We start from the raw sequence: 27,218 nt of genomic DNA, 5'->3' as shown, positions 1-27,218 counted from the left end.
CACTTCTGCCCTAAAAGATTCCATGTTGTCAAATGGTATTCTCCAAGCTAGTGACTGGCTGGGTAATTGTTACCCTGAATTCCCTTTCTGACATACCGTTTATGTCCATATCCAGTAGCTCTGATGGAGAGGGCATAGTCTCTGAATTTGTCCTCTGTTGGGTGTTCCTCCTCCTAGTCATTTTGGTGAGAGATGATGGAAAGGATATGTAGCTGAATGATGGTGTACCAGGCAAGGTACACCATGGAATGCTTCTTAGCAATTGGAAGTCACCACCAAAAAGAAATAGCTTTATGCTGTCCATAAAGCCCGGGAGAAGGTGAGGGGCCACCCACCTGCTCAGGGAGACTGGGCCCAAGCGGAAAAGTGGGAGGCACTCAGTGCAGCCTCCCAGGGCTGCCCTCGGCTCTCATGCTGGGCTTTGGCTCCAGTTGGTGGTGACTCTGAAGTGGGCTGCCAGGAGCCGGGCTGTGGCGTGAGGGTGGCCCTTGGCACAAGGACAGTCTTGTCCAGGGAAGAAAAGCTCCCAGGAGCATGACTAACACAACCCAGGACCCCCACCAGGCCTACAGCCCCTCAACTGTGGCTCTGTGCATGGGGCACAGCCAGCCTGGTATGAGCAGAAAGACAATGTTTGGGCCTGGTGCACGCCAGCTTAATGAGAAAGTAAGAGCTCTGGAGACCAGTGCATAGGGCTTCCCAGCTCAGAGTTTAAATCTGGCTCTAGCTGCGAACTGAGGGCCTGCCCCAGGGATCCCAGACCCAGCCCTCTCCAGGGACTTGGGACCTGGGGGCTCTGAGAGTTGAGCTGGAAAGGGCTGTGCTGGCAGGGGGGCCACTCTGGATCTCTGCCCTGGGAATGCCAGGCCACAAATGTCCAAACATTGTCTTTCTGCTCACACCAGGCCAGCTGTACCCCACACACAGAGCAGCCATTGAGGGGCTGGAGGCCTGTCTGGGGTCCCAGGCCGTGTTAGTCATGCTCCTGGGAAATTTTCCCCAGAAGTTTGGGGAGCAGACTCGCAGGTAGACAGGGACAGTTGGGCCCCATGGCCAGCCAGTGGCCACAAACGGGGATGAGAAGTGCAGGGAGTTTTCAGTCCTTGGAGGCGGGGGTGTGAATGCCCCGGCCTGTGTCCAGAGCCAGCGTCCCGTGTGGCCTGAGTTGGGGCCCATCTGCCATCTTTCCTCCCCTGTGCTGAGGCCATGCCTGGTCCAAGCAGGTGGGGAGTGGCCCTTGGCAGACGCTGGGCAGCTGGTGCTTCAGATTTGTGCTGGCCCAGCGTGGACCATTGTCAGCCTGGTGCTGAAATCATCCATGGCAGGAGTACTGGCATCCCAGGAGCTGACAAATTCAGGCTCCGAATTCGGGCTCCCGTCCCCTGGCCCTTAGAGCCTGTTCACAGCCTGCCACGGCCTTGGGCCCACTGTCCCTGGGGTGGGGCCTCAGGGACAGAGCTCTCGACTGGACACAAGTGGGGCTCATCAAACTAGTTTATCACGAAGGACAGCCTGCTCCCCGCCAGCCGGGGGACTTGTAAGTCTGACCGGCCTCCGGCAGCTGTGGTCTGACTGCTGCGGCCCTGGCCTCCTGACCTGACCCCGACCTCGGTCACCACTGCCATGGGACCGGGGCAGCGACTCAACTGGGCCACTCTCCCTGCAGGTCCTACGCATACATGGGCTTGGAGGCTGAGCCGAATGCTACTGCAGGAACCGGCTCCTGATGACCAGCGTCAGGCCAAGGTGTGTAACTACGAGTGCAAAGGGGAGAATGGCTCCGTGTGCGAGGGCGTCATCCAGCTGTCCATCTACCCTGTGGAGGAGATGCAGCCCGGCTCCAGGAAGCATGAGTGTGCCTGCATCTCCCTGTGCTCCCTCTCCCACCCGCAGCCCTGCGTCCCCAACAAAGGGAAGAGCCGGAGGCCTCCCTTCTCTGCCGGCCTTACTGGAGGGGCTTGTGTGGTGGGTGTGGGGGCAGTCAAGGGCTGTGTGGGCTCATGGCCTGCAAGACAGACATGCTCATCTGGGGGTCTCGCACGTGCTGTGTAGTCCAGAGGCCCTGAGCTTTCCCGGATGCCTGGGGGCCCCGTGACCGGGAAGGCAGCCCCTCCCCATGAAGGTGGCACAGACGGAGGCAGCTGGTGCCACTGGGACCAACAGCCCATGGCAAGTCACACTGCTCCTCATGTGTCCGTCTCTGCTGAGCACTCTCTGGGCCCACTAGCCACAGAGTGCTGGCCCACCTGACAGGCTCCCAGACTCCAGGCCTGGTTCTGCTCTACAGTTGTGCACTGAGACACCACCCAGGGCACTGGCTGGTGATGGGGTCTCCATGCTATTGAGGCAGTTAGGCAAAGCGGGCATGACAGTGAGGCTCCCACCTAAGCAGCCCTGATGAGTGTGGCCAGAGTGCAAGCTGTCAGAGCTGGAATATTCCAGAAGGCCCAGCAGGCCAGGACCCCACTTGGGGCTGTACTACTCCATCTGGGCTGGAGGATAGCTTGTGGGCTCAGGGAGCCTTCCTGGGCCTGGCGGGGGTTCCCGTCTGACCCCGCAACACAGCGAGGGGCCGTGGCGGCATCTCACTTTTCTGGATCTACTTTTCTCCTCATACCTGCATGGCAGGGACGTAGAATTTTCCATAATATCAGCCGCTTGGGTGGCCTTTTCTTCTGTGGAAGAAAAGAGGGATGGGCGAGGACAGACACCATCCCCCAGGAGCTGGCAGGAGAAGGAAGGAGGGAAGGGGTGGTGGGTTGGGACAGACACAATCCTGCAGAGCTAGTGAGAGAAGGAAGGATGAACAGAGTGGGGGGATGGACACCGTCTCCCAGGAGCTGGTAGGAAAAGGAAGGTGGGGACAGACACCATCCCTGGGAGCTGGCAGGACAAGGAAGGATGGATGGAGGGGGTGGGGATAGACACCATCCCCCAAGAGCTGGTAGGAGAAGAAAGGAAGGACAGAGGGGGGGACAGACACTATTCCCCAGGAGCTGGTGGGAGAAGGAAGGGGGGTGATAGATACCATCCCCAGGGAGCTAGCAGAAGGAAGGAGAGATGGAGGGGGGGCAGACACCATCCTGCGGACTTGGTGAGAGAAGGAAGGAGGGAGAGAGAGGGGACAGAAACCATCCACAGAGCTGGCAGGAGAAGTGGCCTGAGGTTAGCAGCTGCAGCCACATGGTCCCTTGTTGGTGATCATGGTGGCAAGGTTTGGGTGCCCAGGGTCTCAGGAGCCTGGCCAGCCACACACCATCCAGAGTGGTCTGCTGTCTGGCTTGAAACCCCCACTGACTCTATTTGCCACTACCCAGACCCTGAAACCACCGTTTCCCCCCGACAGGCACCAACAGCCAGGGTCACCGTGTCTCACCAGAGACCCATTCTGTCCCCACAGGGAGGACTGTCACGTACCATGGATGCTTCCAACTGTGAGAGAATGGCACCCACACCTTCCTGGACTCCCTGGAGCAGGCCAACACGATGGTGGACGTGTGCTCGGGGTTTTGCTTCCAGAAGGTAAGGGCACCTGTGAGGCGTGCACGTGTGCGGTGCCCTGTGTGGGGCAGGAGCCCGGGTTGGACGCAGGTTTGGGATGGCTGTGTGGTCTGTGCTTGCATAGGCACCCCAGGCTGGCTGGGGTGCTGTCTGCTGTGCCGCGAGTCTGGAAGGATCGTGCCTTCCCCGATGGCAGGTGTCAAACTGACTGGGTTTGTTAATGGGACGTGCTGGCTTGAGCTTGGGGAGAGTGGACAGCTTATCGGTTATGCCCATGGATGGGGCTGGGTGCTGAGCCCAGCATCAGGGCCGTGGTCACACATGTGCCTTTTTGTCAGTTGGGGCTTGGAGACGATTCTGCAGAGGGTGGGCGGGGTGCAGAGGCCTCTGTCGCAGCCTCGTGCGGGAGCTCTAGGTGGGACACGGTGGTCTAGGCTAGGTGGAGCTGGTAAGCGATGGGACCCCCAGAGTGCTGAGGTCTGGGTTGCAGTCCAGTGGCCCACATGTGGGCCCCGGGGCATGGCAGTAGGCTGAGGTCGGGGCTGCTCTCTTGTTCTGAGGACTGTGACCAGAGGCCACATAATAGGACGAGGCTAGGACAGGTGATGGTGGCACATATGTCTTTGTCCTTCCAGTGGCAGCCACACCCCTCACCACATAGGAATCACTCCGCCCTCCTAACAGCCATGTCTGGCAGGTGCTGAGACATGTTGTGATTGTAGGTGAGGAAACGGAGGCAGAGAAGGTCATGCATACTGTCCAAAGTTACCCAACCCCTATGTGAGGGAGCTAGGATTTGGACCCAGGCAGACCCCCTGGTTCTGACCCTGCCAGTGGCTTGGAGCTGCAGGAAGTGGGCTTCTGGGGATGCTGGGGAGCCTGCCCTCCCTGATGCCTCTTGAGATGCGCCCATTAGGGCTGAGACAGAGCCTTTCCTGCACTTTCCAGCCCAAGCAGAAGCCTTTGGAGTGGGTCTCTGTGGCTCTAGCATTTCGGGGTGTTTGGGGTGTCCTTGGGGGCATCTGGCTGGGGCCCATGTTGCCAAGCTCTGCATGTGGGAGCAGAGCTGTGGGTGGAAGGCTGGGTGCATCTGCTACACGTGGCCCTCCCAGGGCTTCTGCACACCTGCCGGAGGTCTGCAGCCCTGGGAGAACCCACTGCCATTGCCAGTCCAAGGAGCTCGGCTGCACCAGACCTGGCCACTCCATCTGCAAACCTGGAGGTACCCCACATGCCGGGTGACCCACTTTACCCTCCTGGTGCTCCGAGGGGGACACGCTGCCCCCACATACTGCCTGAACCAGCAGGGGTCGTGGGAGCAGGCACCCAACCTGTCCTGACGGTGCCACGGTTCCTGCCGAGCAGCGTCTGGGGAGGGGACAGGCAGTTGCTCTTCCTTGCTGGGTTGGTCAGGCTCAGGGACCGCTCTGTCCTGGCACGGGCAGCATTTTCCCCATCTTGGGCTCCCTCTCGGGGACATCCTGGTGCTTATGCAACCCCTCCCCCACTGTGGAGCACTTCCGTGGTTTTCAGTGTTCCGCTTTGGCGAGTGAGGCCATGGTGACGTCATGGACCCCCACCGCGAAGCCAAGGCTGGGGTCAGGCTGGGCTTCCTGAGGGACGGTCTGGGTCGCGTGCCATCACGGGCATTTGTGGCACCAGCGGGGACGTCTCCACTGTGGTTTGTGGGTTTGTCGCAATTGTGGCAGATAGAAGGACAGAAGGACACACGGGGCTCCATTAGTGCCATGACCATCTGACCACCAGCACGGGGCTCGGTCAATGTCACGTGTGTCCGAGCACAGAGAAGTCATCTGGTCTGATATTCTGCTGCTGTAAGGACAGACCTGCCCTGTCTCCATGCCTGCACCTGGGCTGGTGAGGGGCTCCAGCACCGTGGGCAGACAGACTGCTGGCTCCTGTTGCTTCCACAGGGATCATGCGTGTGGCTGGAGGTCCCCTTTCTCTGCACCTGCTCCTGGTCTGTTGGAGGGCATGAATGAAGGGAGACGAGTATGAGCTCTTCCTACAGATGACTGATAGCTTGGGCAGGTCATCTCCGGCTTTCCTGTGGTGCTGACCTGGCTCTTTCCCTGCACCACGACTGTTCTGCTAGACCCACATGGATCCTGGCAGGTGCAGGCTGCCCTGGGGTGGGAGAAGGGCGCTGCCTCTGCAGCTGGCCAGCAGTGGGGCAGTGAGCATCTGGATTTTGTGAATTAACCCCATGGACCTCAGGAGGTTTTTCCCTTTGCTAAAATGCTCGCCCGACCTGTCTGCTGGTAATGACCTAGCACAGCCTTGGGGTTCTCTCACAATTTTGGCCATAAACCTGTCGACGTTACACCGTGTGTGTCTTCAGAGAAAATTTATTGTGTTCTGGGGGTGGATGTCTATAAAGGTAACACACATCTATTTTGGAATGGAATATTTGGAAAATGTGAAATTAAATTAGAACTCACCAGTGATGTTACCGCATCAGAGAAAACCACCAACGGCATTTAACATCTTTAGGTCTTTCGTTCGAACGGTATGTTGCCAGAATTCAAATCTTTAATGTTGAATCTTTCAGGGCATGTGGGTGGCTCAGCTGGTCAAGCGTCCGACTCTTAGCTCAGCTCAGCTCATGGTCTCAGGGTCGTGAGATTGAGTCCCGCCTCAGGCTCTGAGATGGGCATGGAGACTGCTTCAAGAAAAAAAAAAAAGAATCTATCCTTCCATTTTCCTTTGTTCCACGTGTTCCTCGTGGCATGAGCTCACCCCTCCTGCCCACTCTGGGCTCTTTCTTCGTGGTTATAGGCCATGCTGCTGCGAACATTCTTGAAGGTCAACATTTCAGGGGCTCATATTGCTCTCCTCGCATCATCACAGGAGGAGTCACTGGTGTGAGGGACTTGCGTGTCTCCTGAGTCACTCATGAGACTTCAGGTTTGTTTCCATAAGTGAGTCACGTGGCCTTATTCCAAAGACGGTGGAAGGTGGCTTCAGAGTCTGTGACCTGGGTGCATGTCCCTGTGCAGACATGTCCTTGCCTTGTGGTCCTGGCCATTCTTGTGGTCCTGAACCATGGCATTCTCACTGATTCTCTACAATGCCATTCGAAGCTGTGGGTTTCCATGGTAGAGGGGAGTGTGAGCTGCTCCTGGCTCTGGGGCTGCCTCCCTGATCACACAGCTCCTACTTTGCAGCCCAACGGCAGTGGCATCATGTCAGCAGAAGACACGCACTCAGTGATGGGCTCTGAGGATGGGCTGTGGTTGACCGTGATGCCTGCCCTCCATGCCCATCCCAGCAGCCACCACCCCCAGGCACCTTCTTTCCTTCTGGGTGTGCATGTCCAAAGCGGCCTCGGAGTGAAGGGAGGCAGGAGATCGGTGAAGGCAAGCTCCGTTCTGGTTTTCAGATTTCATCAAAAAAACCCCACTTTCCTGAGTGCGTCCATGGAGTTGAATGTGGTCTTGGGCAGAGCCCCTGGCTGCTTCTGCCCCTGATCAGTCTCAAGGTCTGAAGTCTTGGGCTGCTCAGCACCTGCCTCCTCGCCTCAGTTTGCCCTCCTAAAGCCCGAAGTTCTGATCTCTGACGTTTTTGTGATTCTCTATAATTCTGGGGACTGACTGCAAGAAAGGCACTCAAGGACGACAGAGACGGACAGGCCTGTTGGGATGTCCATAACCTGACCTGTGGCCACGACTGTGACTTTGCAGGGGGGTTCCCAGGACGGGAGGGCCCAGCTGTGGCTACCATGACCCAGCACCCAACTGAATCACTGTGCATGTGGCACCCACAAGGCCCAGGCTCTGGACGCAGTTCTGGGTGGAGATCTGTCCCCCACCCTGTCCCCCTATGCCCCTCCGATGGAAACGGTCCGACATCTGTGTCTCTCTCCTGCCTCCCCTTCTCCAAACATTGAGAAGATGGTGGGAGTTGGGGGAGCAGGGAAGCTGGCAGAGAAAGTTTAATCAATATTTAATTTTTATGGAAATCATGTAGAAATCCCTGACGGGCTGGAAATTGTCCTTTGTTTTCAGAATCCAGTTCTGTTCTGTTGTAAATAAAACCGCATTGATATCCACACTCCCCCGTGCTCCAATGCACCCAGAACTTGATGGTTTCATCCACTTGAAGAAGCGGAGGGGCTTGGATCCCTGATGGGGTGCAACCCCCACCAGGGGAGGCCACTGGTAGAGGGACACTTCCTTCTGGGACCCGGACCCACTGGTACTTTTGAGGACACAGCAGACAGAGCCCAGACATGCGGGGTGAATGGATACCCCATGGTGTGTCTGCATGTGGACCACAGCTGCAGGTTCCTCCACGGGGATCCAGCATGGGCACATGGATTTCTGAGGGAAGGCAAAGTCTGCGCCGATGGATCCTGTTTCCAGGATGTTCTAGGGTAGCTGGATGACCATGAAGCACAAGTCAGAGCCATGGCTGACTATGGGAGGAAACGTGCAGAACCAAAGGGCTCAGCAAAGGGATGGGGTCTCGTGGCGGTGGGAAGAGTGTGGTGGTGTGAACTGGGGTGGCTAGTGAATTCCTCTCAGGGAAAGGGACTTGAATAAGTGGGGGAGGTCTGGGGGCAGGACGATCCAGGGAGAGAGAACAGCACGTGCAAAGATCCTGAGCTCTGTGTGTGCCAGTGGTGCATCGCCAAGTACCATAAGGACCCCAGTGTAGAAGGTCACCAAAACTGCCCAAACAAAGTGAGACAGACAGGGGGCTCATACTTCTTGGGGCTCTGGAAACCAGAAGTCCAAGGTGGGGTGTCGCTGGGCTGGTTTCTTCTCAGGCCTCATGGGCTCACAGATGGGTGTCCCGTGCCTGTGTGTTCATATGGTTGTCTGTGTGTCTGTGTCTGAATCTCTTTTTATGACCACACTAGTCGGATTGGCCCACACCCACCATGGCCCCATTTTAACTGAAGTACACCTTTAGAGACCCCGTCTCCGAATATAGCTGCATCCTGAGGTGGGGGTCGGTCGTGGGCTTGGGACAGAGGCCGTGTGGTACAGAGAGATGGTTGGGGGTTCCGCCAGTGCTGCTTCATGGCCCAGTCCAGGCCCCAGCCCTACATGCCAATGCAGGCCCCACTGTGGAGCCCAAGGGTGCGGCTGGTGGGGGGCTGGGCTGCTGTGGCCATGGACAGGTCTGACAGATGCAGTGGGGGTGGGACTTCCAACCTTCCAACCTGGGCAAAGTGTCAAACCCTCAGGTCCCCCAAGCATGGGGGTGGGCAATGGAGTCCTGAGAGATGAGAAGGGGCTCACAGACAGGGAAACTGAGGTACGGAGGTGTCAGGGTCAGTGTCGGGATCTGACGGGGTACACGCCTGCTGCTTCCTCCCTGGTCCCTACACCCAGGAAGCACACGCCTGAACACAGGAGCCCCCCCCCCCCCCCCCCCAGGCTCCGCACTGCGCCCCGCCCCCCCCCATGGCTGGGATGGGTCCGGTGACTTTCTGAGCACAGAGATCCTCACTTTGCCAAGCCACGCTCAGAAAACGCTATTGATTTTTCTTTTCTCTAATTTTACGAGATTTTTGCTGTGAGCAAAAAATAAAAAGGTCTGTGTGGTGCTGCCTCGGTCCCCCACCTCCCTCCCTGCATTTCCATTTGCAAGAGGTAGGGGAAGGCAGGGATGATGGGGCTGGGTATCCTGGAGCACCTGCACGTGTCATGCCCCGTGCCGGGCCACCCTCATAAGGGACGTGCGAGGTGAATTTGATTGCCCGTGTTCAGTGGGGAAGGGCAGAGAGGCTTGGCACCTTTTCCGAGGTTGCCCAGTGCCCAGCGGTCTCCTCTGTGAGGTCAGAAGGAGCAGGGAACGAACCCCATAGAGGAGGGGTGAGTGAGGCCAGGACATTCCCTGCCCCTAATCCTGGCAGAGCCGGCAAGGACTTGGGAATGTCCTGGCCTGTACCCCCTGCCCCCTGCAGCTGGGTTGGGCTGGTCTCCTCCCCAGGGAGCCCCAGCGGGAACACCAGAGGTTCCTTTGGGCTCACAGCCAGTGGGCCCACAACACAGTATGTGTGCTCACCTGCCCCATCCTGACCCTTACACACACTGACTCCTGCAGATGCCCCTGCCCTGGGTCCTTCCTGAACTCCCTCCGGCCCCCCAATGTTAGCCCTGGGCCTGGTTCACGCTGACTGTTTGTCGGGTCTCTGAACCGCTCTGAGCTCCTGGGGGCAGACGTCACGTTCCGTGCACCATGCCTACCTGGGGCTGGCACAGGAAGGATGGGCACAATCCATGCTGTCAGGAGCCAGGAGGCCTGGCCCCGGTGGGCAACCCACATGCTTCTCACCCCTTGCTCCCCGGCAGGAGTTCCCCCTTGCCATCCCGTGGGGCTGGGAGTGCTATTGTTCTTACCCCATGCCTCAGTTCAGCCTCCGGGACGTGGTGGACAGTGCAGTGTATGGCCAGGAACCCAAGGCACAGAGGCTGGCCGAGTACTGCGAGGTCTACCAGATGCCTATGCAGGGTGAGTTCAGCGCCTGGGGCATGAGGCATGTGGGGCCCTCCCCACCATGTCTTCCACATGTACTCTCCAGGCATTTGGAGAGACCAGTGCAGCCGCGTGCGGCCTGGGGTGGGAAGGTGAGGCCACAACCATCCCTGGAGGTAGACACGGGACACACCTGGCCTTTCCCTGAGTCTGGGGATTATGGTGCTTTGAGGAACAGCAGGAGAGCCACAAGATGAGGCCCCACAACCCTCGGGCAGAATCTGGAATGTTCTGTGATGTTTGGGGAGCCAGGGCTTGCTGCCTGGGCTGTGGGAGGCTTCATCATCCCTAGAGCTCTCTCTGGGAACGGGCCTGGGTGGCCAACCCCTCCTCCTGGGCCTGCCTCAGTTTCCCCATCGGTGAAGCAGGAGACTGGGGGCAGTGGGTCCGGGTGGGGCGGTTGGTGGTCAGCCTCTGGCCTTTCAGACACTCACTTCACGGACCAGCGGTCCCTGCCCACCAAAGCCAAGGTGTCTGTGTCTCTGTCGAGCTTCCTGGGAGCTTGGAACACGTGGACGCGGCACTTCATTGAGCTTCTACACGGGGAGCTACTACTTCCACGTGACCCTGTACAAAGGTGAGTAAGGGCCGCAGGGCCTGGAGTCCCGAGGCCGGCCAAGGCGGCCGGGGAACCAGCACTGCACACACATTCCCAGTTGTGCGGCCAGCCCGGGACTCGGGACATCCATTCTGGTGTCTTGCACTCTCACGCTATGACTGCTTTCCGAATTTCCCTTTGTTGTCAGAATCCGCAGTAATTCTGTGAGACATCACCGGCTCATTCGTCTGATTTTCTGTGAGGCCAGAAGGAGCTCCTCAAAATGCTGTGTTTTTGAAGAGAGGTGCAAAGCCCCACAGAGTTGTGAGACCCCTAGTCTCCCCTGCAGAAGCGAGAGGACTCCCTGTGTTGAGTAGGACCGAGAACCCCAGCCAAGCAAGGGGCTGTCGGTCTGCCATCAGGTGTCACCCCCATGCATCCAGATTCCTGACCAGACTATGAAGAGAAGCCCAGGTCCACAGTGTCCTGAGCTTGGCAGGGGGTTCTGGTCTGGTGGGAGAAGCCAAGAAAGCTGGTCGCTCATCCTTATGTCCTGAGTGTTACCAGCACCCCCAGGGGGGCAGCCGGATGACCTGTTCCAGGGTCCTGTCTGCTGTGGCCTGGCACCCATGGAGTCCCATGGCACGGGCCGCTGGCCACCTGCTCGTCTAGAGGAGAGTAGCTGTCTGCACAGCTGGTGGTCTTGGTCTGCAAGTGGCCCCGGGGCCCAGTGGCTGGAGTGGCCATGTGTGATGGCCCTGGAGGCTCCCCCTGTGAGGCTTATGGAACTGGTGCCGGGTGGCTGCTGGCCTCTGCACCGACCCCCTAGTGACACGCAAGGGCACCTGGTCTGTCCTGGGTGACCTGTGGCCCATGGGACACAGAACGGCTGCTGTGGGGACAGCCCGCAGAGCACAGAAGGCACTGCAGGTCTTGGGGTGCTGGGGACCCAATCCCAATCCTGATCCTGTGTTTACAACCCGTGATCTGGCTCCTCCTTTCCTCATCCCCAGTGCTGGGCAGTAGGAGCCCTGGTGAAGGCTGATGGTTGTTAGGCCTAGGGCAGAGACCGGCCCTGCCTGCAGCACCTTTGCGTGCCACCGCCCCCCCCCCCAGCTCGCAAAGTAGGTGGTGTTGGGGCTTGTCGCTGTCCCCAAGACCCCAGGAGACACACAAGCTCATTTATGGAGCACCGGTCCCCGGTTGGCAGACCCCGGATCTGTCGGAACGTGGCCGGAATCTAGGTTCTGCGGCATCCCTCTGGGGGTCCTTCTGTGACATCTGGCTGCACCCCTTGACCGGCCCCGTACCCCTAGTTCCTGGGAGGCCCTGTGCTCTGTGAGACCGCACGTGGAGTTCCTCCATCCTCAGCATAAGGCCACCACTGAACGAGCCCACAGCGTCTTGCTGACCCACATGTGACACTGTTACAGGTGGGAGGGCTGGAACCACGCCACAGGTCCCCGGGGTCCACTGCCAGGTGGGGGCTGGAAGCCCAGCCTCACAGGGACACCTGCACCATGTGTCCAGAGCCCCGTGTTGCTCTGTGATCCTGGCAGATGTCCTGCCCACTCTGAGCCATGCCTGCGGCCATGACTCCCTCTCAGGTTGTCAGAGACGCTCCCAGGAAATCGCCGTGCAGACGCCGACACACACAGGCCTGCAGGGTCTAGAGGGGCGTCAGACCCCTGCCACCAGAACTGTGGTGTCTCCTGGAGGTATGCTCAGCTCTGCCTGCTGCCACGGTGGGGTCCATCACTGTCCTCAGCGGCCCCCGTCTCCCCCGCAGGATTCAAGGGCGAGAAGGACCGCTGGTGCAGCCGGTGCACCATCTGCGTGAAGACCCACGAGAGCAGCCACAGGGAGATCCAGATGTTCGACTCGGCCATCCTGCTGATCCAGAACCCATACAGGTCCCTGGTGGCCAAGTTTAACAGCAAGTGTGCCGGGCACCTGGGCTATGCAGCCAAACGAAACTGGAAGAGCAAAGGCAGGAAGAAGGGTGGGTGGGTGGGGGAGGCCGGGCAGTTCTTCTCCTGTGCAGACACATGTCTCCAGCCCTGCCTGGGCTCGGCCACTGCCCCCTGCAGTGTGGCCCGGACACAGGTCTGGGTGGTGAGTGTTGGGACACTGAGCAGTCAAAGGACAGCAGGTGTGGGGCCATGGGGCAGGCAGACCCGTCCCCACAGACCCTGTCCCGGCAGATGTCCCCATCGCCTCCAGCCCACCCTGCCCCTTGCTGGTGCCCCAGGTGCAGGAGGCTGAGCTCTGGTCCCTCCTCGGCTACCAGGGGCCTCAGTTTACCCCCCAAGACACCAGGGCGGTCCCTGTCTGAGGGTGGTCGTAAAGACCCATGCCATCCGAGGTGGCAGGATGGTCACAAGTTGTGTTTATTGATATTGACACTGTCCCCACCAAGACAAAAGCCCAAGAATGTCTTAATTTGCCAGGATAGAGCTCTCACAGATAAATATTCTTGGAACGTTGCTGGCTGCCCGGCGGCATCATGGGATAGACTGGCCACCCCCATGGACGTGGTTGGCATCAGGCCAGGACCTCACTCACTTAGCTTCAAAGGAGGACCCGGGCGGGTGCTCAGGGCTGCGCCTGTCCTCCCGCTGTCCCTGCTCATCCCCTTCAAGGTAAGCATGGATGAGGGTCACCCCGTCTCCCACCTATGACGAACACCACTGTGCCGCGTAGGTCCTGTGCCTCTCCTTGCCCCGGTGTGGGCCCCGCAGGCAGGGCGCTCACTATGCACAAGAGAGGGAACCAGCTCTCTCCACACACGCCACATCTGTCCTTGTGTGGGGCTGTATGACCACCAACGCAGAAGTGGCCGGGTGACCCAGGCTGGCCCTGAAGTGCTGCTCTTACTGCCCGCGGGTCGTCAGGAGGGCCTGGTCCAAGGGGCCACCTGCCCTGGTCGCCTGCCTCCCCGGCTCCCTGCCCACAGCACCCACGAGGCGGGCCAGCCTGAGCATTTCTTTCTGCAGAGTGGCTGGACTTCGTGCGAAGCTACGTGGCCTGGTGGTCCTCGAATGTGCTGGACTGGCTGCGATTCAGCAAGGGGCTACTGGTGGTGCGCTAGGAGGTGCTGCACCACAGCCTGCTGCCCATGCTGTGGGAGATAGTGGCCTTCCTCAATGTGTCCGTGAGCAAGGAGTGGCTGCTATGCATGGAGAAAAGCAAGGAGGGCAGCTTCCGAAGGCGTGGCCAGCACCAGCACAATCCTGAGTCCTTCACCCCCAAGATGAAGGCACTGATCCACGGCTACATCTGGACGGTGGACAAGGCGCTGCGCGCCCATGGCAGGGCCAGGCTTCCCAGCGAGTATGTGCCCAGATGACTGCCCGGTTGCTCTGCCCACGCCGCCCTGACACTGCTCCATGGAGCTGGCTGCCGGAGCCATTGCAGGAACCCCGCGCTCACAGAACTGTTGCATGTGCTGCTGCACACTTGCGGAGACCCGCTCAGACTTGGTCACGCCGGCTTGCGCTTGTGCGCTGGGCTCCTGGTGTGGCTCTCCTGCTTCCTGCTGCAGCCTTGCTGGCTGGGGTCCTTGCTCCGTAGTGCATGGCTGGGCAGGCGTCAGTGCTGTGGGGAGCAAGTACTGCGGTGTGGATGTGAGCTCACGGAGGCTGCTGAAGCCCGTGACCCTAAACGGCACATCTGACGCCCTGTGAACACCTGTGGTATGGCCACCAGGCTCCCGGGTCCACAATCCTGTATCTCCCTTCTCCATAGACCAGTACGCAGTGCACAGTGGGGCCTCCCCTGACCCCATGCTGCACATGACCTCAGGACCTGCCACAGCTCTGTGCACCCCCACTACCCCATCCAACATCAGCACTCTGTGGAGGGGTCCCCTTGCCTGGCTTTTTCCTCTCATGTACTAGAGGCAGGGTGTGGGGCAACGGGGCATGGGGCAGGGAAGAGCTGGCCTCCAGGGCCTGCACATGAGGAGACCCAGGAGGGATGGGTCTTGGTGTCACATGGACCAGTGACCCCACCCATCTTGGTCACGTCCCCCATCCACACAACCGTTGGTGGAGGGGCCATGGCCAAATCTTCTGAGTTTACACACACCCACCACCCACCCCTACCCCACCCCCCCACTGCCAGATCCCTGGGCCTCGTCGCCACACCCTCTGTCTCTGTGGGGGCCTACTGTCTTTCCCACTCGTTGACCCTGGAGGAAGGGTCCAAACGAGTGCAGTGGGCTGCTGTGTGCTAGCTGGCCAGCGGCTGGGGGGAGCGGTAGGAAAGCCACCCACCCTAGCTCACAGCCTCAAAAGGCAGAGAAGGGGTGGTCACAGAGGGGAAGAAACCCAGTAGCAGAGGACTGTGAATTCCATGCAGGATCAGGGTCACCATATGGGCTGGTCTGGAGGGATCTGTAGGAATTACGCCAACAGAGCCAAGGGAAGGACCTTGAGGCAGAGAGAACAGTGTGTGCAAAGGCTCAGGGGCTTGGAGAACGGGGGGATGGGCTGTGGGGCATGTGTGTCTGAGTTTCTGCAGCTGGGGGCAGAGTGGGTGGGTGAGGACAGAGGTGGGGACACAGAGAGGGACCGTCCTCAGCCACCTGGTGCTCAGCCTGGAGGGGCAGAGCTCCCTTCAGAGGTACCTCAGGTTCAAAATGAGGCCACGCTAACAGGTCTCCAGTGTTTGGGGGGGGGGGGTTGGACCCTTGCCAGGTGGATGATGGTGTGTGGGCCCCTTGACAGCTTCTCCAGCTTGGAGTGATGGCAGCAGGGCCCCTTGGTCTGCCCTTCTGCAGTCTGAGCCATGCTGCCCCAGGGGAAGAAAATGGGGTGAGAGATTTGGGGAAACCAGCATTCGAATGTCCTGACCCTTCCCTCCCCCCAGCTCTGGGAAGCCGAGAGCCACTGTGGTGAGAGCAGGTGGAGTGGAGGGCCTGGCGGGCTGCCCTTCTTCGGAGGTAGGCCTCCACACCTGTCCCTGCCAAACCCACCGTGGTGCTGAGCCTGTCCTGGGCCGTCCCACAGCCGCTCTCTGCTTAATGCTGGCAATGCTTATTGGCATGGCCTGGGCTCTGAGATTCAGTCTGGGAAAGCCCCTAATGAAACTGTTTCTCTGGAGTCATAGGAAGAGGTGAGGCCTGCCAGGAGGCCCCACCTGCCATGCACCCAAGGGTCCCCGCACCCCTTGAAGCGAGCCTAGAGTCTGGACAGGATGAAGTGCCGGATGCTGGCTGCCTCCTGAGCATGGCTCCCAGCTCTGGCCCTCACTCTTCCCGGCCCCCCATGTGACTTTGGGGTGAAGACCCAGATGCCGGGGAGGCTGGGAAGGGCAGAGGTGTGGCTGGAGGACCAGGCCCACTGACCCTTGGGCCTCCCACCCTTCTGCCCAACCTGGAATCAGGACAGCATCAGCCAGACCCCCTGGTAGATGGTCCATTTCCTGCTGCAGGTCTGCAGAGACCTCCCTTCCTTCCCCAGGGGAGAGCCAGCTGCTGTGATGGTCTTGTGGTTTGCAGGCACCTCAGCCAGACCTGCAGATGAGTAGAAAGATGGGGTCAGTGTACACCCAGGTCGCACTGAGTCAGTCCACATGGTTGGGCTGGTGCTCCTGGGTGTCTGATGAGCAAGGACATGCAAAGGCCCTGTGGCTGGTTCTTCTTGTGGGAGAGGCTGAAAGCACAGAAAGGGCTATGGCTGTCTGTTTGTGCAAATGAGGCCTCCTGGAGCTCTCAGCTTCTCCATCAAGTGGCTGCTGCTCTAAGCAGCCAGGGCACAAAAGTCAGTGTGAATCTGGGGGAGAATTGTGACAAAACCCCACTTCAGCAGATTCCAGCTTTAATGGCGAGGCCATGAATCACACAGACCTACGTTAAGATGTGTAATTTCCATGGTTTTCATCTCCCATTGTGGATCAATTTGGAAACACCAAAATATATAATTTTTTAAAAGATTTTACTTATTTATTTGACAGAGAGAGATCACAAGTAGACAGAGAGGCAGGCAGAGAGAGAGCGAGAGAGAGGGAAGCAGGCTCCCTGCTGAGCAGAGAGGCCGATGCGGGACTTGATCCCAGGAAGCTGAGATCATACCTGAGCTAAAGGCCGCGGCTTAACCCGCTGAGCCACCCAGGCGCCCCCAAAATATATAATTTTAAAAAACAAAAACACATTTCTGATAATCCCAGTGATGTGTAAATGAAACAGAAGAATAGACAGACATCCAGACCCCAGGAAGAAAACTGCTTAATTATGTGAGCATCTTGTAACAAGGCCTCTTGCAGCTAAAATTAGATTCCGAGTGCATGAATGTGTGATAATGTTTGCACACCAGAATTCATTTTTCCTTTAAAATAAGGCAGGAACTTTTTGGTTCCTGGGGGACCCTCAGTGGGGAGATGGGAGTGCTGGGGAGGGGGTCTTCATGGCTGCAAGAATGCTTGGGGCAGAGATGTGTCTCCTGTACCTGGAAGCTCGCCAGGGCTGTTGCAGTGTGGTTTGCGGGGGTCTAGTGGGAAACTGACGCGTCTGGGCCCCCACTGCTCACTGTTCCCTCCAGGACCAGTAGGCCTGAATGAGGTCAAAATGGAGTGGAAGGCAGAGCTCCAGCCATGCAGGGCCGTGTCCCCTGTTCCCACCCCCATTTCCCTCCCCACCAGCCCTGGTCTCTGGGGCGGGGCTATTTAAGGTCATTGTCATCTCGGGGGTGGGGCCCCAGCTGGGCGAAGCCAGGGGCTCCTTCCATCTCTCTGGCTACGGTGGGTTCAGGACGGTCGCATGAGCTATGGCGGTGTGGCCGGAGGGCATCTCAGGACATTGGGAAGTACGTGTGCTGCTGGTGAGAGGGGAGGTGGCAGCCCTGGGCCTGCAGAGGGGCCCACCCTCAGGTGTCACCGATTCTACTGCGGGACGGTCAGAGGGCACAAGGAGCCAGGAACTTGGCATCATTACTATACTCAGGACTGGCCTGCGATCACCCTGCCTCTGGGCAGGTTTGTTACATGAGCCAATCAACCCCCCTTCTTGTTCACCTCGGCTTCTGTTGGGCTTCTCTTCCTTGTCAGCCGTGGTTTTGGCACCTCGTTGTCTTTGTGGCTGCTGCAGGCAGGGGCCAAGCTTTGGCCTAGTTTGTGCTGGGCGGCCGGGGATGGAGCCTTTTTCCTACAACACAGCCCTTGTCCCATGGACACCTCTGTGGGGGGAGAGATCTAGCTTCTGGGCTGAGCGGGTCCAAGCGCCGGCCCTTTGCTTCACAGATAAGGGACCCGGGACTCCCCGGAGGTCACGCTGGAGGGACAAGCGCTCAGAGCGAGGGTGGGAGCATGGCTCCTTTCATGAAACCACCCGGTTGCCCTTCTGCTTCAACCCTGTAACTCTTGGGTGTCGCTGTAGACGAGGCAGGTGTGCTCAGTCAGCTCGTCCGGAAGTGACCCCGTTAATCTCACTGCCAGTTCTCTGCCAGAATACACTTTGGTGGGCACCCGAGGTCGGTGCCCAGGGCCAGGACTTGAAGACCTGACTTCGAGGAGCAGGGAGAGGGACTGTGCTGTACCAGGGTGTTTGTGCTCTCTCCCAGGTGTCCCAGATGGAATAGGGTCCTGCCCCCCACCAGGGGGCTCATGGAGAAGCTTGGGATGCTCACCCACAGGACAAGCAGATGCTCCCTTCCATCGCACGCCAGCCCTCCTGACCATGAGACACCACAGTCTGAGCACAGTCACCTGGACATTGGTGTCAGGTCACTCACTGATCTCGTTCCCTTGTCTGAGCCCTGCACCCAGCCGACCCAGTGACACATGCCTGCATTGCAGGCAGGATCCCTGTCCCCTGCCAACTAGGTGACCCACGCCCGCCTCGCAGGTAGGACCCCGTCCTCTGCCGACATAGTGACCCATGCCTGCCTTGAAGAGCCCCCTGCGCCTGGCCGACAGTGCTACTGGCCGAAGTTGAGATCACACCTCACTATTGTCGGCTGGGCTGCTTGCCTTTGTTTGCCACGTGACAAATTACCACAAACCCAGCAGCTCGAGCCAACCCCCAGGCACCCTCCCCCTGCTCCCATGGGTTGGGCATCTGGGTGGACCTCCCTGGCCACCTGCCATCAAGGTGGTGTTAGCAGTCTGTGTTCTCACTGAAGGCCTGACTGGGGCATGTCCGCACCCAGGCTCCCCCACACTGTTGGCAGAACTGAGTTTCTGTGGTTTTAGGACAGAGACCTCAGTCCCTCTGACCCACACTTGGTCCTGACATGTGGCCCTCTCACAAGAAGGTCACTGCAGAGCTGCTGCTGGCGGGAGGGTCCCAAGTCTATTACGTGATCCCAGGAAGGCCATCCAGTCACCGTTGCCGCATCCCGTGGGACAGACCCTCACTTGGGTACGGGGGTCCCATGAAAGCACGATCCCCAGGAGGTGGGGATCTCTGCAGACCAAGTCAGGGTCTGACAGCCACAACACCAATGTGGGAAAAGTCTGGATCTGTACTTTCTGCTCCCCTCCCCCGCTGATCTGCACTGACTATGGGGGTTGTTTGAGGATATCATCCAGGGCCCTGGTTACACTCGTGTTCCCAAGAGTCAGGGCCGCGTTCCCAGTCCACACTGGCCACTCTGCACTACTTTTTAGTTAATCTTGCACAGCACACATTGGGCCTTTCAGTGTCTGGACTTCTTTAGTTTTAAGACGCCATTAACTATTTTTGGGTTGTATGTTGCCCCTCCCCGCAACGTCCTTCTTCAGTTCCTCACTCGTTGGTGCACGGACTCCAAGCCTTGCTGCATCTGGGAGCACGCAGCTGGCGGGCTCCCACATGCGCTCTCTCGATCCCACCATGAGGGGCCTGCACGTTGGTCCTCAAAAATGATCATTTGCTCTCCCCTGCGTACAGTTCCCATTTCCATAATTACATGTTGTTGTTTTTTTTTAATTCCTGGAACTTCTAATTAATTTTTATCACAGTCTGCCCCAATTTCGTGGATGGTGCCCTTTCATGTCTGCCGGCGAACATTAAATGCAGTCAGTACTGTTAACTCTATTTCCTTGGCTGTGAGTTTCTCTCATTGTCAGGTTTGTGGTCTCTTTGGTGGTTCTGGTCCTCATTGGAGTGTCGGCGGCTCTGGGTTCATTCCAGGAGAGGAGGAGGCCCAGGTTTGGGACCTCAGACAACAATCCCGTGAATCATGCCTGGGCCATCTCCTGCTCCCCAATTCCACCAACCCCTGGTGGGACACGCCTGCCTTTCTGGGGCTCCGGCCACACCTCACATGTGTTCTTTCCCTGCCCCCACTCCTGAGTACTTCCTTAACCTTCACGTGCCTGCTTTCTGCACTCCTCTCTGGCAGGGCCAGCTGTGCCCCACTGCATCCAGATCAGCCTGCATGGAGCAGAGCCAGCTCTTAGGCTGCACTTGCATCTGTGGATGGAATCGGTGACCCCAACTCCTATGGAGGCTGCTGTGGCCCAGACAGAAATGCCCCCGGCTTAGATATCACTCAGAGGAAGAGCTGAATGTCACAGGAGTGCTGCAAAGACAGCCCCGGGTACCTGTGCAGGAGAAAGGGCAGAGGAGAGTGGTAGAAAGAGCCCCACACCAAGGGAGTTAGGAGCCCTATGTCCCTGTCCCAGTTCTGCCAGACTCTCTGTGGTGCATGGGGATGCACCCCTTCCTGTGCTGGAAGTTTCCCCATCCACAAGCCCTTGGCTGGTACAGGTGGCTTCTCAGCCTCAGAGTACTTGGGTCAGTCCCTGCAAGTAGCAGCTGGGGGTCTCTGGCCAGTGGCCCCCCAACACAGCTGCCCCCCTGCCCCACGACGTCCCTATGCCCTGGACGCAAGTGAGGGCAGTGGCCATCAGCCGCGGCATGGCCCTGGGCTGGAATGGACACCAGACCCTGTGGTTTCTGCAATATGCAGTCTGACCCAAAGTAGTGCTGTGTGGCGGGCTCACCTTGCCCTCAGGACAGCCCAGTAGTGGCAGAGGGCACTGGCCCGTCACAACCTTGTGCCAGGTGCCTACTTCCCAAACCCTTGCACATGAGGAAACAGAGCTCAGAGGTGAGGTCACAAGGCGGGCACCCACCACCTGACTCCAGAACCACCCATGTGGCCGCCCTGCTAACTGCCACCAGCGGAGGGTGCCCTTCCTCCCACGCTGGGCTCCTGGGTCCAGTGACAGAGGACGCAGGCCTCCTGACTCCAGCCTATCGCTCTGCCCTGTAGGCCTCCCGCCCTGCCTGACTTCCTTCACTCTGGCCCGTACCCAAGCCCCGCCGACATCAGACGACAGGCCCTCGGGCACCGCCTCAGGGACCAGGCTCAGCCGGACAGCTGTAACTGACAGACTGTAAGTCACAGCTCGGTCCCGGGGTGGGAGCAAATCCCAGTGGAATACACCGTGGGCAAAGGAGCCTCCGCCGGTGACCTGGACAGGGGTCAAGGTCCTCCATGAGCGCCCGCCTCCAAGATGGTTGGCAGTGACCCTGGCCGCCTGTTGTCACACGGGGGACCCATCAGATGGGTGCAATGGGGGTGAAGCACATGAACGTAAACAAGTGTTTACGCAAGCGTTACCTTGCTGAGCCCCGCGGCTGGACCGTGACCGAGGGATCTTGGCACTCCAGCTCCTCCTGCAACCTCCCGGCCCAGGATCCCATGCAAGTCTCCGCTGCCTCCCGTTCCTCAGGTCCCAGGCTGCGCTCTGCCAAGCAGCACAAGTGGAGAGTTTTAAGGAAAATTAATGCATGCATTTCTGAATCACCTTATGTGGAAACTATCACAATGTTGTGTCTGAAGGACAGTAACACCCAGAAATGACCTAGCTGTTTGGTGAGCCGTCTGGGTCGTGCCAGGTTTCTAAAAGTCTCCTGATGGGATGGCCTCACAGCTGGCCAGAGTCTCACCAGGCAGTGCTAACACTGTCTTCTCCAGGAAGTCCCCCAGGGTCCCCCAGGCTTTGGAGTGGCCTCTCTGCAGAGCACAGCATACTCCAAATCAGGGCCATGGCCTATGGGACCATCCTGGTTTGCTCACAGTACCCCCTAGCAGAAGGCAGCTGCTCCAAGACAGGGGCCAGACACCTGTCCAGGCCCACAAGGAGCTAGGAGGCCAACCTGGTGGGAAGGGAGGAGACAGACAGGGGACCACCTGGAAAGGACGTGCTACGACCACGTCCAGGGCAGGACATCTTCTCTTGGCCCCAAGGCCAGTAAGCTGGAGCCAGCGAGGCGACCAGGTCTCTGTGTCCCCTCCCCAGCAGCTTCCTAGCATCTCCGCAGGTCTTGGCCTCACCACACTGAACGGTCCAGCCCTTCCTTCCTTCTTAAGAGGTGCCTTCCTATTATTCCTCTGAAGCAAATCAACAGGGTCATTTCCTTAGTGACAAGGGTGTAGTGACCAATGCCAGACCACGGGACAAGCAGCCACCGAGCCTGGGGTGCTCACACAGGATAATGCCCCGGGGTGTGTATGGGTGCAAGTGCTGGGTGAGTGCAGGGGGCTGGCCTTCTGGGCTGGGACAACGGAGTCAGGGGGGTAACATCCTGCAAGGGGACAGTGTCCTTCCAATGTCCTCTTGGAGAATGACATGTGTTGCATCGAGATGCAGCAGGTGGATATTCGTGGGAGGAAACCCAGGATGGGATGTCAGGGAAAAAACATGGATGTCAGCCTGCGTGAGGACACGGGGAGGTGGCATCCTGGTCTGATGCTAAGAAAGGGCACTTCTGCAGAAAGCCAGGACCTCCGGGGAGGACAGCACGCAGTCTTCCTCCTCTCATGTGTCTGTGAAACCAGCATGTTTGCTGTCAGAGCCTTGGAAGAAGGCAGAGAAGGGCACGTCTCTGCCCCTGGTGGCCCAGCAAGTCCGTTCTCCATGTCATCACGGTTGACATCCCACGCTTGGGACTCCGCTGTCCCATGGGGCCTCATGCCCAAGGAGAGACCACACACCTGCAGGATAGAAGTTGGGTAGGGCCTTGGGGTGTCAGATGGAGGCAGAGAGATGGTGAGGATGCCCCTTGTGAGCCCACTCCTGCCCGTGATGGTTCCTTGTATCCCAGGATGCCTTACAGTCCAGGGAGGGGCATCACACAGTCATTCCCAGCATCCGGAGGTGAGGCTGAACCCAGAGCTGCCCCGGCACGGGAGATGTAGTCACTGGGAGCTTTTCAGGCACGGCCCACCCCCCATCCCCAACCCAGGTGAGGATGACAGATTCACGGCCCACAACTCCCTCTCAGTCCTTGCCCGGCTTCCTTGCACGCACTGTGGCTCCTGGTGAGGGGTCTGCAAGCCCTGGGCCGTGGGACCCAAGACACAAGCCCTATGAATGAGCCCTAACGATCCCTGGAACCGTCAGAAATCGCCCAAGAGGTGCTGGCTAGAGTGGCTCCTGGCTAGAAGACAGCAACACACAGCAAGAACTGCCTTCTGCAAGAGGATCCGGCTGCAAGGACCCAGAGTGCTCTCTGGTCGTGCACACACTCACACTCATGCACACACCCCACACGCTCAAGTACAGACCTCACACACATACACACTTGTCATGTGCTCACACCCATGTGCACTTGCACACTCACACTCATACTCACACCCACACTCATGTACACTCAGTCCCACCGGGGCACCCCCTGCTCTCATGGACTTGTAGGAACGCAGCTGGGAACTGGCTTCCTCACAGAACTGAAATGTCACAGAGCCACCACTGCCTTCCCCGTTTGGTAAACTGCCTCATTCCCCAGGTTGGTTAGTGTGGCGCTCAGCCGTGCAGGCTGTGAGGATATAGACAGAGAGAGCAGTTCCCAAATCTCCAGACCAGGGAACCAGGGAGGAGGATGATGGGCTGTGCTCAACACCCGTCCTCCCAGCCTGGGCGGCCCCTCCTCCAGGGGCTGTGGCCTCAGTGTGCCATCCGCTGGGAGGCCCTGACAGAGCCCAGGGAGACCCCCTTACAGGACAGTAAATCATCACCGAGGGACCCAGGACAGACAGTGGCTGGAGTGGCCGTGCTGTGATGTTGGCACCACAGGAGCTAGGAGCTCCTGGCCTGACTTAGCCTTCCCAAAGCCTGGAGCTGTGGGTCTCCCTTCGGTTCCATGAGGTACCCTGTGTCCTATCCATGGACTCCCTAAGTCAGTGCATGGCTGCTGCCAGCATGGCTGCTCCCAGGCCCATGTGGCTGCTATGTGGCCTGTGCCACACCCCCGCACCTATGTGCTCAGCCAGAGGAAACCCTCAGAGCAGACGGCACCTCCACCCATCTGAGCAAGGCTGCCATGTCTGACTTCTGGGCAGGGACTCTGCGGACGGGGCCTGCAAGCACGAGCCAGCCCCCCATCCCTGTGCCTTGGTGTCCCAGGGAGCTCACTGCTGCGGAGGCAGTGAAGGCAGGGGGCAAGCATGCCTTGGTCCCACCTCGCTATCTCAATGGCTCAACGAATGAGCTGAAGGACCTTCAGGGCAGGAGAACCCATGGTTGGATCGTCATGCTGCCAGTTTTCTCATCACAGAAGAAAGTTTTCCTGGATATCACCTGCTTCTGAGAGCTGGCGGGTGGTGGGGATTCACCCTAACTGCTGTGAGGGCTCACAGTACCCAAGCGTCCTGGGTGGACCGAGGGACCCATGGAGACACGGTCTGGGAGGGTTGTGCCTGTCTCTTCGGGGTGTGCCATGTGTCTTTGTCCTTCGCTGACCTAGCCAAGCCTCTATCCGCTGTACTTGTGTTGCCCGGGATGACTACACGCTGAGCTCCACAAGTGTCCCCAGCAAATCACCAGACATGGGGGTGGTCTTGGGGACCCGACTCGCTCTTTTTACCGGTGTCCTTCCTGGATGAGCCTGCACTTCCCTTGACCAGTGCCCGCCTCACCTTCCGTGGCTTCCGGGGCCCCTGCCTGCTGTCCCTGCTCCTGCCTCTGCTCCCACTTCCACTGTGAGCCCCATGTGTGCCTTCCCTTCATTTGCACAATGCAGGTCTCCCCTTCCAGGAAGCCCTCCATGTTCTGTCCCATGCGGCTGGTCCCCTGCTTCACCTGAATCTCACATGGTGGATTCCCGGATTCGGGAACTGGCCTGTCTGCGTTTGTACCTCAGGGCAAACGCAGATACCTCCGCCTCTGAACTGGAAAACTGGCGCCCCAGCCCCTGAGACGTGTGACCCTGTATGCCTGCAACCTCTTCACACACATGCCCAACCCTGGTTAGGTGTAGACTCAAGTTCTGATCCGACACATGGACCTGACAGCCTGGAGTGGGGACCAATCTGGAAAGTGCCATATCCCCTCTTTACAGACTAGACTCCCAAAGAAGTAATGGAACCAGGGTTGCACAGCTGGCCAGCAGCAGGGCAATCGGACCCCATGCACGTCCTGGAACACTCCCTCCCTGGGTGCTGGGCGCCATCACCTGAGCTGGGGGCGGCTGGGTCACTGTCATCTGTGACGTCCTCCTAGCCCTCACCCCTTGCACAAGGCAGCAGAGACAGCACCCCAAGCCACACTGGTGACGCTCTGTGACTGCCCAGGCTCGTGGGTCCCCTGGTCCTACAACATATCTGAAATCTCTCTCCTCGGGGGGACGCGTGACTCCCTCCCACTTTAGGGAATCGGCTCAGAAACCAGAAGCTTTGGCTTCTTCCCTCATCATGCCCAAGGGCCAGCTTTGGGGGCCTGGCACCCCAGAGATCTTGGGTGTCCTTCTGCTGAATCCTCTGGACATTTTCAACGGCAAAACAGGTTTGATTTGCAGAAGCCATTAAGGAATAGGGGCAATACAATTTGTAAAACAGTGTTAATGGAAACAGTGGAAGACTGAATGTGTCAGTGAACATACCAGGTTAGTGATGGCCTGAGAAAATAAGCCAGTGCCCATGTGGCCTGGTGGCAGTGGAGGATAGGGTGAGTGGAGGGGGAGGAGGGAGCTTCACGCCTGACCTGCCCACAAATGCCCAGCATGGTCCCCAGCTCCCCCCAGAAGCACACAGACCCACGGATCCATGCCTCCCCTCCTGGGCACAGGAGCAGAGGCGGAGAGGAGACTGCAGATCCGAAACAGGTGCCATGAGCCCCACACCTGCTCCCTGGCGGGATACCTAATTAACTGCAGCTTGAAGCCCCCAGGAACCCGACCTCGAACCCGCCCTGTGGCAGCTCCGGTGTACCCTGGAAGTTTCCAGATGGCCCCTTCCGTTCCCCTTAGGTGGGCAGCCTTGCCTGAAACTGCATACCTTGCTGATAGTTCCCTTTCCCCCCATTCCCTCTGCCCCTAAAAACCCTTCCACTCCAGTGGTTCTTCAGTATTTGCTGGACGGGATGTTGCCCATTCAGTGAACCACTCCTCGAAGCCACTGTGACTTTCAAGTTTGCTCCACCAAATTCTGTGGCTCAGCAGCTGCACAGAGGCTCACAGACATGCCTGACAGGTGTGCATGATGAGCCAGGCCTGCACACCTGTGGCCGGTGATGACAGCTGCGGTTCTGACACACCGACACACACTGGGCCCTTGCAGGAGCTCCTGCACATCTTCCTCCGATCATGGCCCCCATAGTTTGCACGACTCCTGGAGGTAACCAGAGCGTTAACACCACCTGACAGATAGAGAAACCCAGGCACAGAGAGCTGAGGCCACTGGGAAGGGGGAAGCCAGAGCCAAAGCCTAAGCTTGCCAGGACTCTCCTCCTTTCCCGAAGGGCCACGTCTGATTTGCTTGCATCTTCATGGGGCTGTGACGACCCTCGCGCTCTGTGACTTCTGATGCACAGATGTCCCCACACAAGCGTCATCACAAGCTGCTGCAGCTGGGACACGTGTGTATCACCCTCTCCTCTGTGTCCTGTGGCCAGGACTCGGGCAGGCCCAGGCAGCATCCGCCATGGGAGGTGGCCCAGGAGAGAAGCAGCAGCGGCTGGAGGCAGGGCAGCAGGGGTCCCGGGTGAGGGAGGGTAAGAGCCAGAAACCAACCCAAATAGGATGGAATCTGGTGAAGCTGGGAGGGCTAGGGAAGTGCCAGTTGGGGGAGGAAACAGCAGGTCTGAGTGGGGCCCTCTGCCAAGTTTTCCCGGAAACAGGAAAGGCTGGTCCCAAGTCCACCTGAATCCACAAGTTCCATACCCCACTGACCTGTAGGATGAGTGGTCCTGATCATACCTGGCCCCTAAGGAAGCACCTGGCACCCCAGGTCGGCTGGATGCCTCCTCCCAAGGGTGACTGCTAGTTCTACGGAAACAGCACGTGGGCAAAGACTGAGATGTGGGGACCAGAAGGTGACCCAGGGACACTGGGTGTACAGACAGCCGATGTGGAGAGGCAGGGACATTCCCTTCTCAATAGGCCTCAGGCCACCTGTCACATGGGACTGACCACAGGTCCGCGTCCAGCCCTGGACCCTGAGCCGCCTGAGGGCAGGGAAGCTCTCTGGTCCCTCGCCTGAGGAGAGAGCCAGTCATGCGTGGGACCGCCACCAGGGCCGAGAGCAGGACAAGCCGGTGGCAGAGGCCCCACCAGGAGGCCCGGCAACTCCAGGATAAAGAGCTGGATGGTACACAGCAGTGCCAGAAGCTGCCAGGTGGGGGTCGGAATCCGGGGCATATTGGGAGGCGGCAGGGGGCAGCGATCTCTGCCTGGGACCTGGCTGAGTGCATCCTCTCACAGGGACCCGGCAGGACAGCCTGTGCTCAGGGCCATCCCACCCAA

At 58.8% G+C, this 27,218-nt stretch overlaps 1 pseudogene; it reads left to right on the top strand.

Moving 5' to 3' along the window:
• Positions 1-859: 859 nt before the first annotated feature.
• On the top strand, positions 860-13,898 carry LOC132003248 (sialate:O-sulfotransferase 1-like; annotated as a pseudogene).
• Positions 13,899-27,218: the final 13,320 nt, after the last annotated feature.

The sequence above is a fragment of the Mustela nigripes genome, chromosome 16 (genome assembly GCF_022355385.1).
Source record: "Mustela nigripes isolate SB6536 chromosome 16, MUSNIG.SB6536, whole genome shotgun sequence".
Lineage (NCBI taxonomy): Eukaryota > Metazoa > Chordata > Mammalia > Carnivora > Mustelidae > Mustela > Mustela nigripes.
This window is presented reverse-complemented; position numbering and strand designations above follow the sequence as displayed.